The sequence below is a fragment of the Camellia sinensis genome, chromosome 15 (genome assembly GCF_055761805.1).
Source record: "Camellia sinensis isolate YWXY chromosome 15, ASM5576180v1, whole genome shotgun sequence".
NCBI lineage: Eukaryota > Viridiplantae > Streptophyta > Magnoliopsida > Ericales > Theaceae > Camellia > Camellia sinensis.
The window spans coordinates 41452463-41463433 of NC_138975.1; positions in this window are offsets into that span (position 1 = coordinate 41452463).

A 10971-nucleotide genomic window follows, 5' to 3' on the forward strand; every position below is an offset into this window, starting at 1 on the left:
ATTGGAGGTGATTTCCAACCATAGGATGCGGTGGCCGAAAATGGCCATCAAAGATTAGAGTTGATGATCAAGAGTCGAAAGAGGTTACTATTGGCAATGTTTGGGAAGGAGGTTGAGGGGCTTATTTTAGCCTCATTTAAACAAATAGTCAAAAAGTTGTATTGTAACTGAGGGTTTTTTTTTTTTTTTTTTTTTTTTAAATCAAAAACTGGCGTGGATAGATTTGGCAAAAGTGTCATTACTGTGTAGGGCAGATTTGAAATTACGATTTTGCCTTTTTAATTTTTGACTAACCCACCAACTTAACATTTTAGTCATTTCATATCCCAACATAATCATAGTTCACCTTAGGCACAACTTCATCCCGTCAGGCACAATTTTTTGGAAATAATTTAATTATTTTTTATCTCAATATTATTGCAAACACATTTTTCAATATAACAATTAAACAGAAAATTCCATCTAACTTTCCAAACACAAAAATTAAAATAATCTATTAAAATAATCAAAAAATCTAAAAAATAGTCATTTCCCAAACATTCATATTGATGAAAAGTGGTTGAGAATTGTTAAAGGTGGGTGCTAGTTAGAAGTGATTGCTGGAGGTCATTGCTGATGGCAGTGATTAGTGGTGAGTGGTGGTGAGAAGGGACATGAGGACCAAAAATGAAAACGATTTGTTTTAAACAAGTAAAACCTGCAATTTTTTTTTGTAGTTACGTAATTTTGTAAGCTATCACAAGTTCAAGCGGGTTTTTGTTTACAATTTTTGTTTTTATTTTTTATGTTTTTATAAATATAAATAAAAAAACTATAATCATAAATATTGCCAAACAAGTCTCAATAATTTTTTTTTTTTTTTTTTTTTTTTTTTTTTTTTAAATGTCTCAAACTTGAAAGCAAATATTGGTTAGCTAAAGAAAAGTGACGATAGAAACATGGCAAAATCGTTGTAAATGTGATGGATTGTACAAATATGTGACTCGTGAGAGTGAAGTCTGGATAAAAATTTGCACGTGATTGAATCATATCCACAATTTTTAAATGAAAAGAGAGGCAACGAACGAGCAACGTGGCTTGCACGTACGACGTAATTAAAGGTGTGTGTGGAGATAGGTCACATGTTGCTTTGCTTTCTTGTCAACTCCCACTAAGACTTGACTTCTAAATTGATAAAAGTCCTTTTCGAACAAACCAATCAAAACAAAGAAACAACCTACTGTTCTAATTTCGGCTACACTTGAACAATAGAAAGTGTAATTTAAAATGTTTGAAGCAATTCAAATGCTTTGAAGTTCTACAAAATAAAATAAAAATTAAAAAAAAATAGTAAAATAATAATAAATATTATATTATTGAATATTAGAGTCAGAATTTCAGTTGAGGGAGGCAAATACTGAAACAGATTATTAGGTAAGATACGTTTCAAACACAAGACTTTGTTTACAATAATCTAAATAAATATATTTTTTGAATTTTTATGAAATATGGGTTGGATTTGGGTTGGGTTCAAAGTGATGTGTTAGAGAGATGATGTGACTTAAATAAGATGATGTGACTTAAATAGGATAATAACTTTTTGACTTTTTAACTTTTTTAAAACTTGTCAAACCAACCCTAATAAAAAAATTAATTATTAGCTTTTCAAAAGTAATCTAATATTATACGTATTATTACAATAAAACTATTGTAACATTTAAATCTATAGAACTCTCAAGTAATGAGAAGTGAAAATATAAAATAATATATATATATATATAAATTACACATAGTAAAAAGATTTTTTTTTAAAAACTTAGGTATCCATTGTGAACATACTATTAACTTTTTAATTTTTTAGCTAAAATATGATGTAAAAAAGTTAATATATTTGGAATGACTTTTTGATTTTATAAGAAAAGATATTATAAAAAAAAAAGGAAATCTTTGACTTTTTGATATAGATTGTTAGTTTTTTAATTTTTTTTAGTGATTTTTTGATTTTTAAATTAAAATATTGAGTTGAAAAACGAGACCTTATTTGTAAAGTGAAGCAGGAATCAATCTATGTTCATATTCCAATAGAGAGGTCATACATATAATTTAAGAAAGAAAATAAAAATATTTTAAAAGCTTTATTTAAAGAGTAATTTTTTTTTTTGTAATAAATTGATTAGGAATACGTGTCTCTCCTGATTCCATAGTAACTCTGTCATTGATAAAATAAGAGAATCTTAAAGAATAAGTGAGTCTAGATTGAAAGAGAATAAAAGAAAGGAGAGACAAATTCATTTTTGTAAACTCACAGGAGTCATGCAAAATGAAAATTGAGAACAAAAGTATTTGAGGGCCGACATATGATAGTGATGGAGATGATAAGTTGATTTAAAATAGAGATCGGTGATATCATGCATTGCATCATATGAACCTAACATCATGTGGAGGGCCCAAATGATTGGTTGGTTTGTAATTAGAGCATAGCCTCTTTTCTGTTCATATTTGTAGACTGGACTATCAAGTTAGGTTTGTTGGGGTTTTTCGGGTTTGTTTTTACTGTGTTAGTTGAGAAATTTAAAAAATAAAAATAAAAAAGATAGGTGAAATGTAAATAATATATATTTATATTTTACTTAATTTTATATATTTTTTTTCTTTCCCTTTTCCAAATCCTTTTGTAAATTTCTTAACCAAACACTGCGTTAGGGGTGAATTATATTAACAACGTGTCAGTGAAATTTATTTATTAAATAGTAAAAAATATTATAAATATTAATAATTAATATTATACTTTTTTATCTTAATTTGTAAATAAGGTTTACTAGCACCACTGTCATGTAATTCTCCCTTTATTTAGTGTTGCTTATTATAAGTTGAAAATTGATACAAAAGTATCTCTTCCTTACTTTTAAATAATTATTTTATTTAACTTTATTTAAACTTACCAAATAAATTATAAATAGAAACTACATCATACAGTCCTTTTATGGGCTTGATTTCAATAACTCGACTCGTTCATTATAAATAATTATGTATAGATTGTTGACAAAAAAAAAAAAAAAAAACTAAAACTAAAAGCCATATTGATCCGATAATTTATAACTGTATATATATATATATATATTTTATCAAAATATGAATTGTAAGATCAATTTTAAAAATAATCCATCTATTTTTTAAGGATAAATATACCAAAATAATATAAATATAATTATCATATCAATATTTATTAATTTTTTAAAATTTCAATTCGAACCTGTTTCCAAAAAAAATTCAATTCAATGGTCAATTTAACCAATTTTAATAATTAAAATTATAAATTTATCCATAAATTTGTAAATATTATATAAATACACCACTGATTTATAATTTTTCCTTTTTATTCATGTACTTCAATTTATATATAAAAACTTACAAAATAAATTAATAAAATAATAATGCTTAGGCCCTACTAGACAGTTCAACCCATTAATGTAGATTTGATGATTCGAACCGTTTACATTTTAAGATTTGTTGAATATATCATACTTGTAAAAAATCAAGATGATCGAAAATCATAAACTACATGTTCAGATCACCGAACTAAAAACCATTTTTTTTAAAAATTTAATAAATAGTTTTTCGAACACATACTGTCTAATGTCAGATCAACTTGATTTTTTACAGGTATGATATACTCAACAAATCTTAAAATGTGAACGATTCAAATCATCAAAATTGGGCCAAAAAATGGACTCAATGACCCAATAAGGAGGGAGTTCAGTAGAGAGATCATGGATCTTGATTCCTTAAAATACTCCTTACCCTGCTGGAAATAATTTTATATATATATATATGTTTAAAAAAAGATAATTGAGAAATATATATTCATTTAATGATTTGTTAATTATTATTATTTTTTTTAATTATTTTTGTTAGGACTAGGGGTGAGCAACGGATATTTCGATCTGCCCAAACCGACCGAACCGATCCATTGCATTTTGGACAGATGTGTGATGACGAGCAGACAGTTGTGGATTGATTTTTTTCAATCTGCCTAGTTTTGGACGGATAGCAGATTTGAGATTCCTTTGACTGCAACTAAACCGCCAAACCGCGAGCACCTCTAATAATGTGTAAGACTTTGTGTTTTCAATTTGTTAAAATATTCTATTTATGCTTTCAATTGAAAAAAAGTTTAAATATTTTGTTGTATTTCCAATTTATTTTCAATTTGAAAATTCTTTTATCAAATGGCAAATGTTGATATTTAGTATTTTTGTATGAAAAATATAAAGCTTAATTTTTGTTATTTAAAAAAAAATCAAATTAAATAGTTTTTGAATAAAAAAAGTAATGAAATAGTTTTGATAATGCATGGTTTTCTTATATGTATTTATTATTAGTATTTGACAATTTACTTGATAATATTTTGGTTATGTTGAGTTGGATTGTTATTCAAAAAAAATATTGACAAGTTGTTGTATTATGTTCAAAATTTATAAAAGTTTAAATCGCCAAACCAATTCGTATCAATCCGTCAATCCGCATAACAAAAAATCAAATTAAATAGTTTTTGAATAAAAAAAAGTAATGAAATAGTTTTGATAATGCATGGTTTTCATATATGTATTTATTATTAGTATTTGACAATTTACTTGATAATATTTTGGTTATGTTGAGTTAGATTGTTATCCAAAAAAAATATTAACAAGTTGTTGTATTATGTTCAAAATTTATAAAAGTTTAAATCGCCAAACCGATTCGCATCAATCCACCAATCCGTCAATCCGGCGGACAGATACGGATTGATTTTTTCCAATCCACCAATCCAGTATATGGATGGCGAATTAGAGATTCCTTAACCGCAACCGAACCGCAAACACCTCTAGTTAGGACACTCATTAACTCAAACGACAGACTCAAGGATGGACCTAGTAGGAGGCAAGAGGGGGTGATCACCCCTCCTTCGATTTCAAAAACCTCCGTTATTATAGTAGTATTAATTATAATTATCTCCAAATTATAAAAGTTCGCCCACTACAAATATTTTTTTTACAAATTTTAAGTGGTCATCTCTCTTGATTCTTATTTTTTTTTATTTTAAATTTAAGTGGTTGCTCCTCTATATCTATAAAACATTGGATCAAAGTATAAAATTAGACAAAATATAATAAATTAAATATTTTTTTTATATCTACCATTGATAACAAGCTTATTTCTAGATAATGTAACAAGATATTAGCTAGTTATTTGATCATCTTGACTGAGGAAGATATTGTGCAAGATTTTAAAGTTGATTCTATCATAGATGCTTTTAATGATATAAAAGAGTATCAAGCACAATTTAACATACCTTACTTTAGTAAATAAATTGTTTTTAGAGTTGCTATCTTTTTTAATGTGGATAAAAAGAAAATGCTTATTTATATATGTTTTCTTTTTATTTTTGCTTTTTATAAGTCGGTAGAAAATTGATCTTGCAATTCATATTTTTTATTTAAAATTTTTATTAATATGTATAATTTTCCACCCCTATATGAAAATTCTAAATCCGTCTTTAGATGTACCATCATTTAAACTTCAATTCAGTTCACACAAGAAGTTTCATGTTTAAAAGTTTAAAATCAAGCATAAATAAGACATAAAACATCATTTTTTTTGTGTTCTAAAAGCAAGGTTAAGATATAAATTGATTTGGATTTTCCTGTTTTAACCAAGTTGCTTTCTACTTTTTATGGTAAAGATTAGGGGCCTTCCATAAAAAAAAAAAACAAAGGTCATATATATATATATATATATATATTTAAAAAAAATCAAAATATAGAAACCCAATTGACAATTGAGGCTGCTATCATTGATGGATGGGTTGATTAGCCATCTTTATTATGATCATCAAAAATGATAAATGTACGAGCATGATAAATACTTTATACGTATACGTATACTCCTTGTAATCAAGTTAGAAATCCTCTAAACGATAGCGTTCCTTTTGCAAAACAACTCTGATGAGCTACCCGGCGGGTGTGTATGGGGAAACCCATTCGATGCTTAAGTTAGTTCTCAAGATCTATATGGGAAAAGCTTTGTAAACTGTGTTATCTCTCTTAAGGTTAACTCTGAGCTTTTATGTATTTCGCACAATAGAATCCCAATAGAACTCTAATTCCTCTTCGTAGAATCTTACTAGGAGTCATCTTCTCAAAGGATGAGTTCAAGTGAAACGGCCTAACTCTCAAGCCAGCAATCGAGCTAAACAAACCACTAGCCCAGTTGCACTTCAATTGCACAATCGCATAGGTTGAACCTTACTAACTCCAAGTAAGAACACCGAGAAAAACATTACTCCGTGCTAAGCTTGCTCAGCAAACCTTTATCAAGCTAAAAATACCGGTCAAAGACTTAGTATGACCTTCCAACCCGATCAAAAACTTAGCATATCTTTCTGCACGGTTGTCACGACCCAAACCCGCCCCTATGGGTTTAGCACCGTAATCGGCCAGTAATTCGTGATTACCGAAGGCCTGCTTGACAGTAAAGACAGTAATACAGAGTATAGGGGCTGGCAGAAGCCAAAACAGTAATAAAAGATGTCCAATGAGCTGTGACAGTCTGTATGCAAAAAGACTTTCCCGAACATATTCACATTCATAAGCAAAACATGAGACACCCTAAAGCAGCCTTAGTTCGGTCAGACTTGGAACTTCGTGGTGAGGCACAATGGTTGGCTTGACAAAAAGGGAGTTAACCCAACGCTCCTAGCATCGATCCGGTGCCTGAACACCTACATATATATATATATATAAACAGTGAGCCAAAGCCCAGTGAATAACAAATGCGTAAAGGGGTTAAGAATGAATGTCCTTTCAGTCATTAAGCAATCATATCAGTCATTTAGAAATCATAGCAGGTATGTGTGGTACATCCAATAGCAAACAGTACAGTAGGTCTTAGCAGACTAGACAGTCAGTTGATAACCATCATAACAGTAAACAGTAGTGGTTCCAAACAAGGGAATCGACAGAGATCTCTGTGACAGTAACAGTAAAAGTACAGTAACAGTAAATTGCTATGGATACCACGAATACAGTTTACAAATAAGACAATCATTCATTCATTAAACAATAACGTTTCAGTAAATAGAACAGTTGATCATTCAGAAAATATTCATAATTGAACATATCTTTACAACATTGTTACTTACGGAGCACTGGGCTATAAGCGGCGAATGAGCGTCCTCGAATGTCAACCCTACACAGTTACAGAATGAACACACACTAAGTTGCACACTTGGGAATCAATGACTTAGTCCCTATATTGACTCGGTGTGGTTCTACATTAATATCCTCATTAAGATGCCTTAAACATGGCCTAAGAATGCCTAGGATGAAAAGAGGATGCAAAGATGCACTTTAAAGCACTTTTCAAAATTTTCAAAAAACAGGGGTCTCGCTCGAGCGTGGCTTTCTACGCTCGAGCGGACATGCAGACAAAGGATCTCCGCTCGAGCGTAACTTCTTTCGCTCGAGCGGACTGTAAACTCAAGCAAAAGTACTGGATGCATGCAATTCACGCTCGATGGGCGCTCGACCTCCGCTCGAGCATGAGACACAAGTCCTCACTCGAGCGGACTGTAAACATATGAAAAGTACTAGATACACGCATTTCACGCTCACGCGTTACTTTCCCCGCTCAAGCGGGATGCATGTACTCAGAGTGTACGCTCGAGCGTGAAGTCTTACGCTCGAGCGTGGGTCCAAAATCTGGAATTTCCAGATTGAACCTCCAAGCTCAAATTCAACATTTAAAGCATCAAATTCGATTCTTTTAGGCCAATTTTCTGGAAAACACTTTAAAACTCATAATATGACATGTTTCAAAAATCAATTTGCAAAATCAAAGCCCAAAGGTAGTTCAATTAAACACAAATCCAAACAAAACTTCATGAACATAATGTATATGTAATATGCAAGTGTTCAATTGAAATCAAAGCTTCAAATACTTGATCAAATGAGTCAATTCACTCAAAAACATGATGAATTCATGGACCATAGCTAGAATATAGACATGCATGTGAGGATTTCCATGAAATCAACCTCAAAACTCAACAATATGTACATGCATGGATGATTTAGCTACTCAAATCAACTCTTTAAACCAATTCTTGACTTAAATCACTAATGACTCATGAACCATGCAAGAACCAACTTGAATTCATAAACTAAAGGATAAATATCCTACCTTAGGTCCTCAATTTCAAGTCTAGAAGCTCAATTATGCAATCTACTCTTCAATTCTTCTAATTCTCCAAGCAATTCTTGTTGAAACCAAAGCTCTCCTACTCTCCCTCTCTTGCTCACGGTTTTGGTCTCAAGAAGGATGATGAAATGATGTATGGAATGTACTAATTAAGTCCCAAACAAGTGTATAGGAACTGGCCACTCAATGGCAAAATTGTAATAAACTTGAACTAATGTAATTTGACATTATTTAATCTAATTTAATCATTCCATATCAATTTAAATTAAACCTACCATAAAATCACATAAATTCTAATTAGCATAAAACACTAATCAATTTCTGATTCAGCCGCCGATAAGGCCTTCAATTTGCAATTCAAAACTTAAAACATGAACAGATCAATAAACAGATAGAAATGCAATCAAACAACATACTCATGCAATCAGTTTAGGATTTCATTCTAATCAGTTACTTATCATGTTCAGTCACAGTTTAGCAGTAATCAGAGGTGAGGGTTGTCACAGTCTCCCCTCCTTACAAAGAGTTTGGTTCTCCAAACTCGAATTACCTTCATTTTGGAAGAATACTAGGTCCAGAGGGAACAGTTCAGGATATCGTTTCATCATATCGTCTTCTCTTTCCCAAGTGGCATACATGCCACCATGGTTTTGCCAATCCACTTTCACTAACGGAATTTCTTTATTCCTTAACTTCTTGATTCGTCGATTTACAATCTGAATAGGTCGTTCTTCATAAGTGTAGTCATCACTTAGCACTACACAGGTAGGCTCAATCACATGGAAGGGATCCCGAAGATAATCCATCAACATTAAAATATGGAAGACATTGTGCATATGCTCCATTTTAGGAGGAAACGCTACTTGATACACCACCGGATTAATCTTCTCAATGATTTCATACGGTCCGACATATCTCGGTGCTAGCTTACCCTTGACTCCAAAACGAGTCTGCCCTTTCATTGGTGTCACTTTAACAAAAACATAATCACCTACTTCATATTCCCTGTCTCACCTTCGGACATCCGCATAACTTTTCTGTCGGCTTTGTGCGGTTTTCAATCTCTGTTGAATCAGTTTCACTTTTTCGGTGGTCTCATGTATAATTTCGGGCCCAAGCAAAGGCCCATCTCCAACTTCTGCCCAACAGATGGGAGATCGACATTTTCTACCATACAAAGCCTCGAAAGGCACCATACCAATACTCGAGTGAAAGCTATTATTGTAGGCAAATTCAGCTAAAGGTAGATGACTTTCCCAATTTCCCTGGAAATCGAGAACAGACATCTGTAGTAAGTCTTCCAAAGTCTGAATGGTTCTTTCTGACTGACCATCTGTCTAAAGATGGTATGCACTACTCAGTCTTAGTTCAGTACCCAATGCAGTTTGTAGACTTTGCCAAAATCTCAATGTAAACTTCGAGTCCCTATCAGAAACAATGGACACAGGCACTCCATGCAACCTAACAATCTCATCAATATAAACTATGGCTAATTTGTCCACATTATAAATTGTTTTGACAGGTAAGAAGTGAGCATATTTAGTCAGTCTATCAACAATAACCCAAATTGAGTCCATACCTTTACTGGAGCGAGGTAAACCAACAATGAAATCCATAGTGATATGTTCCCATTTCCACTCCGGTATTGGTAAGGGCTGCAGTAAGCCTGCGGGTCGTTGATGTTCGGCTTTGACTTGTTGGCAATGCAGGCATTTCGCTACAAAGTCAACAATCTCTTTCTTCATTCCCGGCCACTAGAAATTCAGTTTTAAGTCTTGGTACATTTTCGTATTTCATGGATGGATAGACAGTTTCGAATTGTGGCCCTCTTACAGAATTCGTCTTTTCAGTTTAGAATCATTCGGTACACACAATCTTCTCTGTAATTTCAACACATTGTTCTCAAATTTAAAGTCCAGCCTCGGTTTGGACTCCCGTTCATCAATGACCTTTTTTCAACAAGTCATCATGTTGCTATTTCTCTTTAATCTCCTCAATCAGTGCCGGTTGAGCAGAAATAGTGGCTAAGGTTCCACCTTGTTCACGCAAAACAATCTCAACTTCAAATTTTTCAAGGTCACATAGCAATTCTTTCTGCCCGGTGAGTAAACATGCTAAATTTCCAATTGACTTCCGGCTGAGTGCATCAACAACGGTGTTAGCTTTCCCTAGATGGTACAAAATTTGCAAATCATAATCCTTTATCAGTTCTAACCATCTCCGCTACCTCATGTTCAGTTCTTTCTGTGTGAAGAAGTACTTCAAACTCTTGTGGTCTGTGTACACTTCACATGTTGCCCCATAAAGGTAGTGACGCCAGATCTTCAATGCAAACACTACCGCAGTAAGTTCTAAGTCATGGGTTGGATAATTTTTCTCATGCGGTCTCAGTTGTCGGGAAGCATATGCGATAACTTTACCATTCTGCATTAAGACACATCCCAAACCCTTATAAAAAACATCACTAAATATGGTAAATCCATCCGTACCTGAGGGTAAGGTGAGAATCGGTGCAGTCACAAGTCGAGTTTTCAACTCTTGAAAAGCTGATTCTCTCTGATCGGTCCAGTCAAATGATATCCCCTTTTGAGTCAACTAAGTCAACGGTAAGGCAATTTTGGAGAAGTCTTTCACAAATCTTTTGTAGTATCTGGCTAAGCCTAAGAAACTTCTGACTTCAGTAACATTAGACGGTCTGGGCCAATTCACTACTGCTTCAATCTTTTGTGGGTCAACTGAAATGCCATCCTTACTGAT